Below are 16,685 nucleotides of genomic sequence, written 5' to 3' on the forward strand. Positions count from 1 at the left end.
CCAATGAAAATACTGTTTGACTTGGGGAAAACATGTGAGTAATATGACCTGTGACTGTTCTTAGATAACAGAAGTCATAGGGAAGGAAATATGTCGTCTCATCGACGGTATGCTTGAGTCCATGTGCTGACCACTTTCCTGCTACTCTCCGTGACATCTCTCCTTCCTCATAAAGAAAGGGGAAATAAATAAAAAAAAGCAGCCCAAAGTCATTATTCCCAACTGCCTGCTAGCACAATTATGACATTTTGTAAGATATGTCAATTCCCCTGAAATGTAAAAGCTAGCAGTATATAGTGATAGAGCCCTGCATTCATTTACAGTACACTTTAAAAGCTTTGCCGGATACAAGATCAATAGCTTCATTTTCAAATGGAGGAGAAAACAGGGGAAAAAAGTTATCATTTGCTTTGCATTTCTCCCTAATGAGTGGCCTTGAGCAAACGTGCATTAGCTCTACTTTTTCTTCAAAAGCCAGCTTGTAATGTTTAGAAATATGGTTTGAAGCTTCTGCGTTGTGACAGGAAATGTAACCAAAAGCTTCAGTCCTGAAAGCCAAATAAACAGTGCCTGGCTGATTACATTTGGGGCCTTTTGTGTAAATTTCATTCACATGAACTGAGCAACTCAGAAACTACTGTAACCCCCCCCCCCACACACACACAAAAAAACCAAACCCCAAAAAACTAGCCCCCTCTTCCATTACTAGATATCGTCAACCAAAGAGGAACTCTTTAAATTAAAATCAGGGCTTAGAACCACTCAGTTCTCACCATCTTGCATCATTTGTCATGCCCCTGTTTGGAGCCATTAATTCAAGCCAGATTTATTCCACAGAAACACAGAAATATAGTGGAGGCAAGAGGCGCACTGCTATATTTAGAATTTGTTTTGGAATGCTAGACAGAATTATGGACTTTTTCACTGTCTTAAGACTGTGGCCCCATCTGCACTACACATTTAAAACACTTTAAGCAGTCACAACTTTCCCCAAAGAATCCTGTGAGGTTTGATAAACTGTAGTTTGATAAAAACCCTGAGAGTTGTTAGGAGACCACTATGCCCCTCATATAACAGAGGAGGGCTGTGAGGTTTTCTGGGTTAGCCCTCCCACCTGCCCATAGTCATGGCAAATCATCACACCCTTTTGCATGATCAAACAGTGTGGGAAGGGGATGCTGATTTGTCTACGGTGTGGAGAACCTCTATTGTTTATTTAATGGTTCATTGATATCTTCTTCTTTCTTCTTTTTTGGTGATCACTTGTAGCCGAGTAAGATTGTCTTCCATGAACATGGTCTTAACAGTGAGTCCGTAAGTGACTGTGGAGGTCGATTCTGGTTCCACACGTCCTTCCACAGTGGGGACATAGGTTTCCGGGTGGGAGTTGATCATGGTGAGGCTTTGCCAAGCATGTCTTCCTCTTAGCACGCTTCTCCCTTTCATCCTGAGTTCAAGCATCTTTAAAGTCCATGACACATTTGGTAAAGGCTGTTCTCCAATTGGAAAAGGCTGTTCTCCAATTGGAGTGCTCACAGGCCAATGTTTCCCAATGGTCAGTGTTTATACTACATTTTTTAAGATTTGCCTGCAAGAGTCTTTAAACCTCTTTTGTAGGCCACCAGCATTACACTTTCCATTTTTAAGTTTGGAATAGAGTAGTTTCTTTGGAAGATAGTAATCAGGCATCTGAACAACATGACCAGTCCAATGAAGTTGATGTTGAAGTTCCCTGAGGAGATGGTGCACATGGTTCTCCTCTCCATTTTTATCTGTGCAACAACCATGTGAGATAGATTAGGCTGAGACACTGGGTGACTGGCCCAAAGTCACCCAGTGAATTTCACAGCTGAGTGGAGATTTGAATCCTGGTCCCCCATGTCCTTGTCCAGCATTCTAACCGCTATACCACACTCAACACATGTTCTGATCTATACATGTGGCACATGTCAGTGTGGTGTAATGGTTAGTGTTGAACTAGGACCTGGGAGTGCAGGGTTTGAATCTCCACTCATCCATGAAGCTCTCGGGGTCACCGTCTCTTAGCCGAACCTACAGTACCTCACTGGTGGGAAACAACAACAACGACAGGCAGAACCACAGTACACAGTGGTGGCAGGCCACACAACCTTGACTCCCTTACAACTTTTTTGATGGCAAGAAAGTGGTTTGAAAACTCCTTGTGCCAACTCTTCTAACGTACAAATTTGTAGGTATAACTGCACCCCCCCACCTCCCAAAAAATGCACCAGGGTACCTGGGGAATATATTCTTTGCAGTTTCAAATTTGATGCTAAAGCACAATAATGCCTTGGCTTTGCTTACAGATTTCCAATAGCCCTCAGGAATTCCAGGCTTGCTACAACGATAATCAAACATTTGTCACCTTGGATCACAAGGCATCCTCCAGTTGTGATTCTTACAAAGTGGCCGTAAGTAGTGATTGACTAGTCTTTTCAGGCTATGCCACTTGATGAAAGAGGGAAAATATCTAGCAGAGAGGACATGACAGCTTTCCTCACCCGCATGCCACCAAGCAGCTTTAGAAAGGAAAAAAGAAAGTCAACAAAAACAATTAAAATTCCTTTCACTCACTTTAGGACCTTTGAAAAACAAATCGCTCAAAAGTGGAAGTTTTATTTGGGGCTCATGATGAACAATGGCATACGAAATAGTTCCATTGCTACTTTATGCTCCCATTACCTTAATCCTGAATGCCATTCATCAGTTTCATTAATTGAATCCATGGAAAGAAAGGGCAATAAAAACACAGGATGGATCCATAACTCAGTGATGGAACCTATAACACATTGCACTTTTATCCTGAAAAGCTAAAAAAAAAAAAAAAAAAAGTCAGTAGCATGAAAGCCTGCATTAGCTTTTTGGATTAATGAAATAAACTGGGGACAGAGCTATAAATAACTCTCAGACACCTGAACAGGGACACCAAATAGGGTAAACCACCAGCATCACATAGATCTTTTAAAAGTTGTTTTCTAAAACATATTATAAGGCATTTTGGTCCTGGTATGTTGCATAAAGTACATACATACCTTGATGGATATATGTTTCGAAAGCCTAAAAAGAAAATAAGTGTGACATTTGTCACAGTAGCCACAATACAGCAAAGCAAGAAAATGTAAAGGGAATGTCTGACCTGAAGTGAATCATAATGTCAGGCTGGCTCTTGAGAGTGTAGAGTGAAAAGGGGGTCTGTGTTGGAGCTGTGAAAGCTACACAACCATTGAAAAATCGGGTTTAAGTTCTATTTTGAGCCCATGCAGAATGGAGGGTGTCTTGGAGATGAGTGATTTGTCATAATACTCAGAAAGTTGTCAGAAAGTTATTCCTGATGTTTAGTACAAGAAAGGAATTTCCTTTCTTGTAACTTGAATCCATTGGTTTGGATCCTAGCCTTGGGAGCAGGAGAAAGCAAGCTTGCTCCATGTTACATGTGACAGTCCTCTTTTCTGGGCTAAACATACTCAACTCCCTATACTGTTCTTCATCAGGCTTGGTTCTTGATCATCTTGGTCATCCTCCTTTGCACATGTTCCAGCTTATCAATATCCTTCTTAAATTGTAGGGCCCAGAACTGGACACAGTATTCCAGGTGTGGTCTGACCCAGGTAGAACAGAGCAGTCCTGTTACTAGATCTGCACACTATACTTCTGTTGATGCAACCTAGAAGAGGATTCACTTTTTTTTGCTGCTGCATCACACCATTGACTCATGTTAAGCTTGTGGACTAGAGCCCCTCACTGCAGTGTGAACACTACTGGAGTCCATTGCAGCTGAGGCAGGCCCCCATCAGGCCTCCTCCCATTTTGGCTGTGGAATATTGAGGGGGCTCAGCTGCTATGGCCCTGCATGGATGGCGCCCCTGACAGGACGCAGTGCCCAAGGCCCTTCAGCTTCCTGCCCAGAGCCTCACAGTTGCTTCCTATACATTGAAGGCTGTGTTAATTAAAGTTTGCTGGTAACACTAGATTACTGTGCTGATCTTTACATAACGTATTAGGAGCACAAGGAGTTTCATCAATGCCTGCCAGCACATGTTTGAGATAAGAACTAGACTGGGGTCAAGAAAGTTCATTTAGGGATATATATTATATCAAGTGATACCAGTTGTGCTGATGCCATGATCTTTGGAATAACCATGTACAAAGCTCAAACTGATCACGCACCATTGTGTTATGGTTTGAACCGCTCCCACTGGACCCCATTTGGTCATTGGTAGATTGCACTATTGGTTGGACAGTGTTCTTGAAGCTACCAACATGAGTTTGACCAAACTGAGAGAGGCAGTGGAAGACAAAAGTGCCTGGCGTGCTCTGGTCCATGGGGTCACTAAGAGTCAGACATGACTAAATGACTAAACAACAACAACAACAAAGATTGCGCTATGGCCCATCAGCCCCATGGTGAGCTCGTGGGCAGAAAGCACCAACCTCCCAGATCCCTCATACCATCTTAAACTTTTCCTACCACAAAGAGGTGTGTGAACTTGTAGAGGAATGCTGTTCTTGAGGTCGTAGGTCTGAAAGGCCTCTGGTTGCCTTCACACATATTGTGTTCCTTCCTTTGTTGTTGAACCTCTGGGTTTCGTGCACCCCACCTGGGTTGCTTAACAAACTTTCATTTTCAGAGTTTGGGCAAACTGCCTACCTTTTCACACACTTAATAAAACCAGACAGAGGGAACTTCAGACTTAAAAGGCAAAGAAAGAAGTGGGGGAGGGATAGCTTATGGAAAAAATAACACCAGGTTGTTATTCTAAAGCAGGCTGACATTTGTTTTCAATATGGACCTTGCATATAGCATGGAAAATTGAAATGGTAGTTTTCTTCGAAGGCAGCAGTGCTGTGAGAATGAATGGAAAAGGTGATTCAAGCCTGCAAAGAATATCCGGTGTACAACAGCATTTTGATCTGAGTAATTTCCAAGCCATTACTCTGCTCTCCTCGGTTGCATATTTTTTTCTCCGGGGTAAAATAAACCAGGCTAATAATTGCTACAGCCAGGCTACAAGCCTTCCATTCCCTCCCATAAGTGCAAACACTTTATTTTGTATTTTCCCCCTCCTTAAATGAAAGCTATTTTAACACCAGCACTGCAGGTAATGCCACTGTTATTTTATCCAGTGCCTGATTTTAGTGTAAGCCAAAGGCTATGGTCGTGCCTCTGCAGTAATGCCAGGAAATGAATAGAAAGTGCAGCATCTTGTACCAGTGAGGGAAAATAGCTCTATGAGGGAACAGGGGGAAATAAGAGCCCGCTGGTCTCTTTCCCTCTGCAGTAAAAAGTTCTTTTATTTCCTAATTTCTGTTTGTTTTTATTTTTCATATCAGTTTTCTGAGTGAAAGTGGAAGTGCTCCCAGCAATACAACATCCAGGCTTCATATCAAAGAAACAAAATCTAAATATGGGGTGATAGGGGACAAGGGAACCCATCAGAAGGAAGGACACATGGTTTAGCTGCTTTGTTCAGGTACTTACTGTACACCATTTCTGGTACCACCAGGACAGGAATTGGGTTCTCTGGGCAGGGAAGAGGAGCCTCCTAACAACTCTCACCACCTTAACAAACTACAGTTCCCAGGATTCTTGGGCGGAAACTTGTTGCTGCTTAAAGGAGCAGAATAGTGCTGGTTTGAATGTGACCTGAGAGAAGTGAGACTCACCAATTGTTTATAATGGGGAGGGAGGTACATATGGCAATTAAATCTGGGGTCTAAAATTATCTAACTGCACTTCTAAAAAACACAGAAAAATAAGGAGATTAGAAGAGAAGCTATGTCAAAAGAATCTCTCGATCATCATCATTTATTATTTATACCCCGCCCATCTGGCTGGGTTTCCCCAGCCACTCTTAAGGCTATGTTCTCCACAGGGTAATCAATAGAAGGTCTGTGGATCTGAATCTGTCCCACAAAGGCCTTTTCCCCATCCAACCCACATGCCATGTGGCATAGAGCAGAGGTGAGAGGAAAGCCTAGTTTCTCCATACATTCACATATCCCTCTCATTCTTCCATTCTGACAAGCAGGAGATACAGGAGAGTCTCACAGCAGGAAGGATGCATGATACAAGTGGGATGTTTAACCTGAGGAATATTTATGGGGTTTTGTTTTTGCTGTTTACTTATATTTGATTCCACGTCCATTTGAATACGATTATATTAAGATTGTGAAAGGTTTGGCTGAGCCTATGGGAAATGAGCAAGGCTATCAAAGTAAAATAATAAGGATGCATAATCTGGGTAATGGTTTGCATTGCCCATTGCAAGTTCTTTCTGCGGCTGCCTGCTGTTTTGTATTTCACTGTGCAGAGTAATTCCCCCCTCCCTTCATAAGTATGAAGATGCTACACTGCTGAGATTATTGCTGGTTTAAATAGCTCTCGGCCGTCAAGCTTGTCCAAGATTCCACAGGGGCCAATTGCTGTCATGTTTAGAGTGCATTAAAAAGCTTGATTCATTTTGCTTTCTCTGTGTATGTGAATCCTTCCTCTCTGTCAGATGGGGTCTGTCCTTTCAGTTCCAGGCCAGTAGACCCCCTCCACACACAGAGGAGGAGGAGGAGGAGGAGAAGAGTAGTTTGGATTTGATATCCCGCTTTATCACTACCCAAAGGAGTCTCAAAGCGGCTAACATTCTCCTTTCCCTTCCTCCCCCACAACAAACACTCTGTGAGGTGAGTGGGGCTGAGAGACTTCAAAGAAGTGTGAGTAGCCCAAGGTCACCCAGCAGCTGCATGTGGAGGAGTGGAGATGCGAACCCGGTTCACCAGATTATGAGTCTACCACTCCTAACCACTACACCACACTGGCACACACACACACACTTCACTCCAATGTTCTTCAGTAGTTCTCAGAGTAGTAGCAAGTCATCTTTTCAACTTGGGTTTTTATCATTCCTTCCACTCAAGGGTACCATCTTGACCCATGTTTCAGGAGGGGTTTAGTCAAGATACGTACAGGTCCTGTGGCAAAGGTGGGGAACCTGTTCACCTCTAGTTGTTGCGGCTCTCCCAACTCCCATCACCCTCAGGTCAAGGACAATGGTGTTTGTAGTCCAGCAGCATTGGAAGGCCAAAGGTCAGCCACTATTGGTTGGAAGGCTGTATTTAGGGGTGGCACATCCCAATTCACCACTTGTGGCGAAACAGGAGGTTCCACTCTGCCACTGATATTGCCTGCACTGCCCATGATGCTGCCACCAGCAGAGGTAGAGGGCCAGGCAGGGCACCTACAGGGGTGCCACCTAATGGCTGCACCAGCCCTGCTTGTATTGGCTATAAAAACAAATGGAAAGGAACACTGCTATCCTATGCATGTCTGGTGTTTTGGACAGCCAGAGTGACCAATGGTCAGGGATGATGGAAGTCATAGTCCAGCAATTTCTGGAAGGCTACAAATTCTCCATCCCTGGTATAAATGGCATACCAGGGATTATCTTACAGATACAGAATGGATAGCTTAAAAAGGAAAACTGGTCTAAAACAAATGTGGTATGTGTATTGTTGTTATTATTGGACCTATGCAGAAGTGATGCTTTTCTTGTCCACTTGGTCATCTCCTCCAGTGAGGATAAAGGCATTGGCATTTATTTATTTTAGCATACAAGCACTCTGAAATTGTACTGCAAATCACATCTTATCAACAGCTCAAGCTTCCTGGAGGTGCAAGTGGAGGGAGCTTTCCATACGAAACCTCTGAATGCAATTTTACCAGGGAAAAGAATTGTGTCATCCTGACTTTCTAGGGAGAGGCAAATCTTTAAAAATAGTAATAATAATTTGTCTTCCCAGAACAAATTATTTCTAATTTATAAGATGATGGATTGCTTTAAAATCTCAATTGTTTAAATAATTTGGCCAACATTCCACATAATATTAGTAACAATGCTTTGCAGCCCATTGGTTAAACAGCTGAAACACCCACAAGGGGGTTCCACATGCTATCTTCCCTTCTCCCAAAGGAGCCAAAATTCAAACATTTTAGGGTGACTCTTGTTATCGTAACTCACCAGGTTTATCTCAAGGACTTGTCATCAACCCTGCAGTTATTTCTTGTTCTGGAAAAGGGAGCAGGGAGAACAGAAAAAAGTGATGAGAAATCCTGGTTTAAATAATATATAAAACAGGTGAGAGCTCTGATTAAAAAGAACAGACTTTATAAAAAATGAGAAAGTGTGCCTTGCTTCATAAATGTCATTACTGAAACAAAAATAGCTGAGGTCTTTGAAAGTAGTGCAAAGGAGGCAGATGGTGCCATTGTGATAGCTGAATCTGATTATTCACCCCCCCCCCCCCCCTTAGTCTTCATCAGTCTAATGAGCAGAGTGATAGAGTAGTGATCTGTGACTGCTAACATGTTCTGGCAATGCAGTCACCAGTTAAGGATATTCTCAGACTTCATAGTGTTGGAACAAAATTGGCAATGTTTGGATGCCCAGCATACACTGCTGCTGGATTTGGTACAGGGCTGGGGAGGGTACATTATATAAAATTAGTGTGGACTAATGGGCAGAATGTTGAATCTCTGAATCTCTGCCAGAAGAAGTCAGAATGGGGACATGAGGGAGAAGCACGCCTACATAATGTGGTTCTACCAAATGCCTGGGTTTTCAGATCCACTGGGGCAACCCACCCAACTTTCCCAGGCCAGTAGTGTGGGGTTTGTCAGTCACATGTGATTCCTTCAGTTGGTACGGTGGCCCTCCTGATGTTGCTGGACTCCAACTCCCATCAGCCCCAGTCAACTTAGCCTATACTCAGGGATATTGGAACTTGTAGTTCAATCAGCTGAGGGGTACAGATTCCCCACCACTGGTCTACTCCATACTGTTAGGGAGTGATGTGTCAAGAGTTGAGTGATTGGATATTTGAATTGACACTAGAAGAAGAAGAAGAGTTTGGATTTGATATCCCGCCTTTCACTCCCTTTAAGGAGTCTCAAAGCGGCTAACATTCTCCTTTCCCTTCCTCCCCCACAACAACACTCTGTGAGGTGAGTGGGGCTGAGAGACTTCAAAGAAGTGTGACTAGCCCAAGATCACCCAGCAGCTGCATGTGGAGGAGCAGAGACACGAACCCGGTTCCCCAGGTTACGAGACTACCACTCTTAACCACTACACCACACTGGCTCTCGAGTCAATTGAGACTAGTCACAACTAGCAGGGAGTGTGAGCGAGGGCAGGAGTTATGAACACTTTGAGACACATGGAGGGTCAGTTTCCTAACCTACTTTTCAAGACCAGCTAGCTCAACGGGATGTGGGAGGAATGCTCTCCTTGGGCTCTGGAGGCTTTACCCCATCAAATGCTTCCCAGGTAGTGTGGTGCAGACAAGATTCCCTTGGCTCTCCTGTTAATGTGGGCAGGTGAAAGCTGTAGATCCAGAATGGTGTCATCCATATTGTGAGACAGTGACTGTTTTTCCCCAGTTATATCCTTAAGATATAGGATGCTTGCATGGATATGAAGAATGTTATATAATACGGTGATAGTTGCAGATCCGTGGCAGATCCTTATTAGTTATGACCCTTCCACCTGATTATGGTCTGCTGTCTTCACCCCAGGCTTGAGAGAAGGCCATGGTAAATGGACCCAGGAATAGTAGAATTGTAGAGTTGGAAGGTACCATGAGGATCATCTAGTCCAACCACCTGCAGTGCCCATGTGGGACTCTAACCCACAACCCTGAGGTTAAGAGTCTCATGCTCTACTGACTGAGCTGTCCACTTCAAGACAGGACTTAAATGTCCACTTAAATCACAGGATCTGGACTCTTGAATGCTTAGAATGTCAACACTGACTTGTGCTCACTGAGATATTTGTGTATGCTGTTAACCAGTTTCATTTCCTTGGAGTGGAGTGTGGCGCTCAGTTGAGCCCTGCACATCCATCCCAGGAAATCTTATCCAATTATCACTGTGGCTTCTGAGATTCTACTAGGCCCACAAACCTTCAAGGATAGCCTTGTAAGTACCCATAAAGGGGGGGGGGGACACACATACTGTATATAGTTATGAGAATCAGTTGTTCCTCCAGATGCAATTTCAGTGATATGGAGGGTGTGTGCCCTGTTTTGCGCCCCCCCCCCCCCCAATTGCATTCCCCATGGCTCATCCCTGCAGCTGTCTGTGCATTTGAGCTGAAGTTCTTCTCTTGTCAGCTCCCTGGGCAGAGTAGAATCTTGCATAAATAGGATCCTGTAATGTAAGTGGAGCTGGCTTTTCTAGATAAAAAGACCTTCCACTTGAACACATGGATAGGCTGTTGGGAATGCAGTGAAAGGAGCGGGGCCAAGTGTGCGCACTGGCTTGCCCTCCTCAAATGGAATCACATGAGAATGACCTGAATTCTGCATCTAGTTATTCATTATGTGGTTTGTAGGTAATCAGGGACAACACCCGCAAAATCCAATTCCTTCAAAAAAATCTCAGTAGTTTTAGCTTCCATAGTGTGAGTCCTGGTGTTTTCAAATTGTGAGGCAGGCCCTATTTGTGGGCATGTGCAGAATATTTGAAAGTGCTTCAAGTTCCAAGAAGGGTCAGGATCCTGAGACAAGTTGAGCCTTCCTCCCTTCATCCGTGAAGCCATGAACATACTCTCCAACATGTCACACTTTTTAAACCCCTATCTTCATCCCTGAAAGCATACTCTGAAGCCCCTGCTAACAACACACTGCTGAGGGCTCTATGCTGTATTTGTTAAGTCTGCTGCAGCCTGTTTTCCACTGATATAAAGTCACAATTGCATTTGCACTTTGGGGCAGACACTATCTGTCTGGCATATGCTACTGTGGTTCAGTACAGTGGTACAGTGGTACCTCGGGTTACAGATGCTTTAGGTTACAGACGCTTCAGGTTACAGATTCCACTAACCCAGAAATAGTACCTCGGGTTAAGAACTTTGCTTCAGGATGAGAACAGAAATCTGGTGGTGGCGGCGTGGTGGCAGCAGGAGGCCCCATTAGCTAAAGTGGTACCTCAGGTTAAGAACAGTTTCAGGTTAAGAATGGACCTCCAGAACAAATTAAGTTCTTAACCCAAGGTACCATTGTATAGGCCTCAGCATCCAGCATGTATAATGGAAAACTGGATGATAGATATATGGTGCCTTTCTGTTAATTTGCATGCATTTATATGCCTGTGCATTCAAATAAGATGTGTGTATGACCCCTAGCAATTCAAAATAACAACATGTGAACAAGGCACCCCAAATGACAAAAACAGTGTCTGTCTCTGGTATATCAGCAGAGTTGAAATATATGCATATGTAGGTTAATTTAGCCATGATAAATAAATGAGGATTCAATGACAGGGGGCAATCTTGTGGAAATTAGGTCTGCCAATGGATGTTAGTCATGCTGCCTATACAGGAGCAGTCTCTGGTCTAAATGCTGCATAATTGTAGTTGCTGAAGAGTTATTGTCTTCCCGTGCTGCTTGTGCACTTCCAGGAGGCATCTACTTGGCCTTGCTGGGCAGCAGGATAAAAACGTAAAGGTAAAGGTACCCCTGCCCGTATGGGCCAGTCTTGCCAAACTCTAGGGTTGTGCGCTCATCTCACTCTATAGGCCGGGAGCCAGCGCTGTCCGCAGACACTTCCGGGTCTCGTGGCCATCGTGACAAGCTGCATCTGGCGAGCCAGCGCAGCACACGGAACGCCATTTACCTTCCCGCCATGTAATTGGCAAGTCCTAGGCGCTGCGGTTTTACCCACAGCGCCACCCGCGTCCCGGGCAGCAGGATAGTAGACTAGATTAACACCTGGGCTGCTCTTTTGGGTTTGCAGCCCCCATTGGCCCAACATAATTTGGGAAAAGCTCCTGATGTGTTTTAATGGTGTCCCCATGCATGTGGTTTTAGGAGAGGTATCTTCTTCCATTCCGTTTTCCAATACTAGCACTGAATTTGGACTCTGCTCCTTTACACAATAGTTGCATGCAACTTCATGCACACTGCTGTGGAACGGATGCTGCACTGTTGGGGAGGCAGAATATGCAATAAGGTTAGGAAAGGTGGAGGGGGGCAAACTCCAAAAGTTTGAGAAACACTTTCCTACACTGAGTGATGATATATAAATACATCTCAAAAGGAAAATTGTTTTAAAATAAATAAATAAATAAATAAATAAGGCAATGCCTCGGCATCTATATAAAGGCAAAGGTGACATCCCTTTAGAGTGTGCTCGGACAATAGAAGGAAATTCTTGGGTCTCTGTGCTGAGCTCACAGGCTGAGGATTTGCGACAGACAGAGTCCTATAAGATCCCCCGCCCTCCTCGTAATTTTCTATCTCTGTAGCAATGATGCCACTGCTGAACACAGGCCAAGCTGCCATTGGAAGAGCTTGTGGTCTGCAGCAAAGGTGGGTGTACAGTTTCATCCCCATGAATGAATTGCCCTGAAACCTCTTGGATATGGGGCAGTAAAATAAATAAATAAATAAATAAATAAATAAATAAGCGATGTCAGATGAGTTGCCTGTGTTGGCATTTGTCCAGAGAGGATATCTGCTTTGATTCCCTATCTCAGAACACACACAACAGACAGCAGGACAATGTGGAGGGGAAGGAGCAGAAACTGCGAGAAATTGCTTGAAGCCAGACTTATACAGATGGGTACTTCACTTATGACTCAAGTGGGCAGAGCTAAATTCTCAAGCAGAACGTTCTCTGGATCTCTCCAAAATGAGACTTAGAGGCACAGAGACTGCTGGAAACTATCTACTTCACTTGATGTGCTTTTGAGCTGCTAGGTGGGCAGGAGCTGGGACCGAACAACAGGAACTCACCCTGTTGCAGGGATTCGAACTACCGACCTTTTGATCGGTTTAGACCACAGCGCCACCCGTGTCTCTACAAAATGCATTAGGGTAGAGACAATTACTTTGCAAAAATATGCTTGGTAGGCAAAATTCCATACAAACCGTGTGCATAATAGGAGATTCTTGAACTAAAATGCTGGTGCATTTTCATGAGGACATTAGCAACAATGCAAACTGATGTGGGAAGGAGGAGAAGTGAACTTAAAGACTGGAAAAAAAGAGAAATTGAGGGAAACCAAAACTGACTTATTGCTCGTCCCCACTAATGAGTTTAAAAGGACTTTTAAACATGCAGTGAATATTGAAGACAGAGATGAGTCAAAGAGCCCACATTCTATACACTGGGAGAAAGTAATCCCTTTATATAAAAATAACTACTTATTTGTTTTTTATTTATTTGTGTGGTTTTGTTTTTTTAAATGCTTGCTATTGTTTTCTTTCCTTCCAGGCAGCCTGTGGTCTGACTGTGGCAGTGAAATCATTGTCTTTTTGTGGGCTGAACTCTGTCATCCTGTCAACTGGGGAGTGTGACCGTCAGAAGGGCAAGGGTAGGTCACTGCACCTGGGACAGATTTGTATAAACAGGCTTTTCCTGCTGTCTGTCTACCTCCCTTCATATCCTTGATCCCACCCACAGACTGTTTGAAATTGCAGGCAGGAGTCCTGCAAGGGAAGGGGGGGGGGGAAAGACCTGGGTGAAGTGAAGATAGTGGCCTGATTGTGTCCTTATATGCATGCTGCTATTTTTTCATCAGAGTTTAAGCAGTGATTAAATTTCCCCCTCTTTCTTCCTCCTCCTGCAGTCATCATGTATTGTAACCATGGAAATATTTGTGACTTGTGACTTTTATCTGTACAGTTTCCTAGCCAAGATGATACATCTATTTTCTGTAAATTTTGAAGTAGCTTCCATCTTGGTCCCAAATAAATAACATTTGCGTTCTTTGTACCTTTATTCTCAAAATCAAATATATCCCGGCAGGATCATGAAATCATTCTTTCTCCCAGTTTGCAGTGCAGTCCTAACTAGGCCTACTCAGAACTCTAAATACACTTCTGCCATTAAATATATGGCAGCAGAACACCCCTGGTTACAACATTGTGTCCAGGTTTCTAAACCTACTGTTTTCCTAAATGTTAGTCTGACCTTAGCAAAATTCCCTCTCACCCCACTATAGAATCATGGGTTTATGAATGGATGCTTTAAAAGAATGGGGATCTACTTTAACTTCAGTTTTAAGTAATGTGCCAGTTCTATTATGTGTGTCTCCAAGTAGCCCATGTAGAAATTTATTTTGCATTATATTCAAATTATTTCTTATAAAGCAACCCTAAATTGCTGTACCATATAACAAGCAAGGTAGAGTTTCAGCTAGGAGGAACTTTTACCGTCAATGACCCTTAGTATAATAAGCTGCCTTTATAGTCCCCCAATGAATATGCAGATGAAATTTTAATTGCCTCACAATGGGTGTGCCATAGAGCCCCTTCACAAAAAAATGAAACCCTAAGTACTCAAATGAACAAGTCATTTATGATGCTTATGCCTTTTGGCAAACACCATCACTTTAGTCTTACCGTAATTAGTAGATAAACCTCCCTGCTTCTGATAAGTAAGCTCCTGGAGTCTATGACAGGGTGTTGAGGTTAAGGACCTGGGGAAAACCAAGTGTCTGTAATAAGTACATTTCCCGTCTCCTGTTGTGGCTAAGTGGTTAGGTCTTGAATCCTGGGAGCTTTTGGCCCAGACATAGCTGGTTTCTGCCAGGCATAAACAAGGTAAATGGAGCCGTGTTGTCCCTTCTCTGCGAACGGGGCTCAAAATTCATCTCCTAATTCCCCACCCCATTTACTGCAGTGAGCTTGTGGAGATTGCTGCTGTTGTTGTGTGTGCACCCTTCTTGAATTTCCTGGCCCTTCCTCCCCTGGCTGTTTGTAATAAGAATATTCCCTGTGTAGCTCTTGAACCCTTGTCCTGGGAGGGGGGGGGGTGCCTGCTGTCTGCAGGATCCCTACCCAGGAGCTTCAAGTGTGATGGACTCTCTTGTGAACAGCACGAGGAGATTCAAATCCCTGTCTGAATTGATACCTGGAAGTAATGGGGCCATTGCTGTTTGTTTTCTTGGAGCTGGAGGAGTTTGGGTAGCACTGTGTTTTGATGTAGGGCTGTGTGCTGGAGATATGTCCATGTCACATTGAGTTTACTGTAGGCAGTGTGAGGAAGTCAGAAATGGTAAAGTACACTAGTTATAAAACTAGTGAAGCTTAAGCCTAAACAGCCTCAGCCTCGGCCCAGTATACCTGAAGGAGCGTCTCCACCCCCATCATTCAGCCCGGACACTGAGGTCCAGTGCCAAGGGTCTTCTGCTAGTTTCCTCACTGTGAGAAGCGAAGCTACAGGGAACCAGGCAGAGGGCCTTCTCAGTAGTGGCACCTGCCCTGTGGAATGCCCTCCCATCAGATGTCAAGGAAATAAACAACTATCTGACTTTTAGAAGACATCTGAAGGCAGCCCTATTTAGGGAAGATGCTAATGTTTGATGGTTTATTGTGCTTTTAATTCTGTTGGGAGCTGCCCAAAGTGGCTGGGGAAACCAGCTAGATGGGCAGGGTATAAATAATATATTATTATTATTATTATTATTATTATTATTATTATTATTATTATTCCAGAGGGGTCCCAGAAGCAACTTTAGTCCACACTGCTTAATTATTTTGGGTCTAGTAGACCCAATTTGAGTCACATGACTCAGATAAAAAATAATCAATTTATTTCAACAATACCTGAAACACATAAAATGTGCATTTTTTATTTTTACAAAAAAAGCGCACAAAACTTAATTCTATGTTATATGGGCTTGCTGAAATAATCAATAAAACACAAACAGAACAAACTCCAGTTCCCATCATCCCTGACCTTTGGTTGCACTGGCTGAACCTGATGGGAGTTGGAGTCCAACAATCGAGAGGGCTGCAGCTTCCTCATCCCTGTTGTAATGTTTGAACCACCCCTATATGAGCATCTCTGGTGACACACCTGTCCTAGTGCCATCTAGAGGCACAAGCTGGTGTGGGAATTTGCACCTGCCATTGAATTGCACTGCAGCCTTGGAATTTTCCTTGGGGCTTGCCCATTCCAAAATACCTCAGAACCAATCTGCCAAACACCTGGCCCTGAACATAATCACAAACCAATGTGGTGTGTCTACAGGTGCTCAGTCTCCCAGAGTTGCCGAACTGGATGCCACAAATCAATGCCTGACAAAGCGGGAGAGGGTGAGCAGTGAACTCGGTATAAGTGCAAAAAGATCTGAAATCAATACTGGAATGATGTTTGCGGGGGGGGGGCGGTAGGGGAGAGACCAGGCATTAAAGTATGCAGTCGCTCTCTTTATTTATGAACCTGCCAGACATGTAAAATCTACACCCTGCAGAGTAACTGTAGGTGCTTAATTGACTGCCTGCAAGCAAAGCATTACAATGCCATTACTCCATCAACTGCAAGGGAAGGCACAGTGGGTAAAACCAACTTGTAAGTAAAGTTTTCACACCCCTGCTCACCAGCTGACTCCCTCGATACCTTTTGGGCCATCCTCTTCCCTTATCCATTCCATGATCACATCCACAGCACGCCGGGGCCGGACCAACTGAGCCTGATGATTAGAAAGAAGTTCTGCTACACAGCAAACATCCAGGCTTTCTAGGAGAGACAGCGGTTTCCAGTGGAGATTTTGCTGGAGTAAAGCTTTCCCGGATGGGCTCCATTAACATCCAGTTTTCCTGTTAAAAATCCATTTGGTGCACAGATGGAAGGGGAGAAACAAAACACAGCTCTTCCTGTTTTTTAT

The sequence above is a fragment of the Podarcis cretensis genome, assembly GCF_951804945.1.
Source record: "Podarcis cretensis genome assembly, chromosome: 1".
Classification (NCBI taxonomy): Eukaryota; Metazoa; Chordata; class Lepidosauria; order Squamata; family Lacertidae; genus Podarcis; species Podarcis cretensis.